The following is a 2,353-nucleotide window of genomic DNA, read 5'->3' on the forward strand; positions in this document are numbered from 1 at the left end:
GAGGCGCGGGGGGGTGGGGGGTGTGTGGGGGGGGAGCGACACGGGGCTTACCGGCCCCGGGGCCGGGGGCGCCTCCTGCGGCTTTGGGGGCCGCGGGTCCTCCGTGGCATCCAGGCCAGGCCTCTCCTGCCTGGCCGCGGGGGGATTCGGGGGCGGTCCCGCGGGCCGGCGGCCGGGCGCAGGGGGGGGCCCGAGCGAGTCCGCCCCGGGCCCGGGGTCTCCCCCTGCGGCTCAGGGGGGGCGTGGGTCCTCGGGGGAGGAAGCCCGGGGGGAGCTGCAGACCCGCCGTGGGGCCCTCCAGGCCAGGCCTCGCCTGGGTGGCCGCGGGGGGATTCGGGGCGGTCCCGCGGGCCGGCGGCCGGGCGCAGGGGGGCCGGGAGGGGCCGCGCCAGTCCGCCCCATGCCCGGGGTCTCCCCCAGCGGCTTCGGTGGCCGTGGGTCCCCGGTGGGGCAAGCGGCGGGGAGCCTGACACCCGCCGTGGGGCCCTCCAGGCCAGGCCTCGCCTGGGTGGCCGCGGGGGGATTCGGGGCGGTCCCGCGGGCCGGCGGCCGGGCGCAGGGGGGCCGGGAGGGGCCGCGCCAGTCCGCCCCATGCCCGGGGTCTCCCCCAGCGGCTTCGGTGGCCGTGGGTCCCCGGTGGGGCAAGCGGCGGGGAGCCTGACACCCGCCGTGGGGCCCTCCAGGCCAGGCCTCGCCTGGGTGGCCGCGGGGGGATTCGGGGCGGTCCCGCGGGCCGGCGGCCGGGCGCAGGGGGGCCGGGAGGGGCCGGGCCAGTCCGCCCCATGCCCGGGGTCTCCCCCAGCGGCTTCGGTGGCCGGGGGTCCTCCGCGGAGGAAGCCGGGTGGGTGTTGGGGGGAGCCGGACCCCAGGCGCCCCGACCCGTGACCTGCGGCCGCGACCTCCGACTCGGCAGGAGCGACGAGGGGCTTTCTGGCCCGCCCCCCCCCCCCCTTCTCCTTCCTCCCCAGAAAAAGGAGAGAGAGCTGGCTCGGACCGGGAAAAGCTGCCTACGGCACCTGGGATTCCCAGGCGGTCACCCATCCAAGTACTAGCCAGGCCCGGGACGGTTTACCTTCCGAGATCGGACGGGATCGGGGGCGTTCGGTCCGGTATGGCCGTAGGCACCCGGCTCCGCGCCTCCTCGCCCGCTTTCCCCTGCCGGCGCCCGGGCCTGCCGCACGGCGAGCCCCGGTCGGACTGCCCCGTGCGGCAGGGCCCCCGTCTCTCGCGGGCCCGATCCTTTTTTTTTCCTTTTCAAGCTCCGGGGCCCGGGCTGGCCCGTCAGAGCCCCTTCCCCTCCCCCCCCCCTCCCTCCGGCGTCGGGGAAAATATTTTCCCGGACTTCCAGCGGGCCCGATCCTGTCAGCCGGGGGTGGGGGGGGGCAGTCCCTCGCTGCGGCCAGGGAGGGTGAGCCCGGGGCGGCTTGCCTGGCGGCCGGGTCCCGGCGGGCCCGATCCATTCCCCCCCTCCCCGTCCCCCGTCCCCCAGCGGTTCCAGCGGTTCCCCGCCCCGCCCCCGCGCCTGGTTCGCACCCTCTTCCTTCGGGCCGAGGAAGGCGTACCCCGGGGGGAACCGTCCGAGTCCCCTCCCGGGCACCAGGTCAACCCGTGGAATCGAACGGGGTTCACCTGGCTGGCCGGTATGCTTTCCGGCCACCGGGTCAACCCATAGGTTCTAACTGGTATACCTGGTGGCCGCTTTGCCAGGTCAACCCGGATCTCCCTCCTTCCCTGGGCGCCCCCTCCTCGGAGGCGTCGGGTTAAACTTTTTCCAGACTTCCAGGGGCCCGATCCAGTCGGCCGGGAGGCAGTCCCTCGCTGCGGCCGGGGACGGTGAACCCAGGTCGGCCTGCCTGGCGGCCGGGTCCCTGTCTCTCGTGGGCCCGATCCTTTTTTCCTTTTCGAGCACGGGGGGGGGCCCGGCCCGCCCCGGTAGCGCTCCTCGGAGGCGTCGGGCAATTCCCCCCCCCGCACCCCACCCAGACTTCCAGGGGCCCGATCCTGACGGCCGGGAGGCAGTCCCTCGCTGCGTCCGGGGACGGTGAGATGCTCGGCCACCAGGTCAACCCAGAGGAAGCGGGCTGAAATTTTTTTTTCCAAGTCCGAAAGATTGTCCAAGTCCCCGCTCGGCCACCAGGTCAACCCGGAGGAAGCGGGCTGACAATTTTTTCCAAGCCCGAAAAATTTTTCCAAGTCCGAAAGATTGTCCAAGTCCCCGCTCGGCCACCAGGTCAACCCGGAGGAAGCGGGCTGACAATTTTTTCCAAGCCCGAAAAATTTTTCCAAGTCCGAAAGATTGTCCAAGTCCCCGCTCGGCCACCAGGTCAACCCGGAGGAAGCGGGCTGACAATTT

The 2,353-nt window shown here is 73.4% G+C and overlaps 1 non-coding gene across 1 annotated transcript; it reads right to left on the minus strand.

Moving 5' to 3' along the window:
• Positions 1-1,004: 1,004 nt before the first annotated feature.
• On the minus strand, positions 1,005-1,123 carry LOC135889598 (5S ribosomal RNA). Its single transcript, XR_010561943.1, has one exon. It is a non-coding gene; the product is annotated as a 5S ribosomal RNA (ribosomal RNA).
• Between the last annotated feature and the right edge of the window lie 1,230 nt (positions 1,124-2,353).

Source organism: Emys orbicularis, chromosome 15 (assembly GCF_028017835.1).
Source record: "Emys orbicularis isolate rEmyOrb1 chromosome 15, rEmyOrb1.hap1, whole genome shotgun sequence".
NCBI classification, from domain to species: Eukaryota; Metazoa; Chordata; order Testudines; family Emydidae; genus Emys; species Emys orbicularis.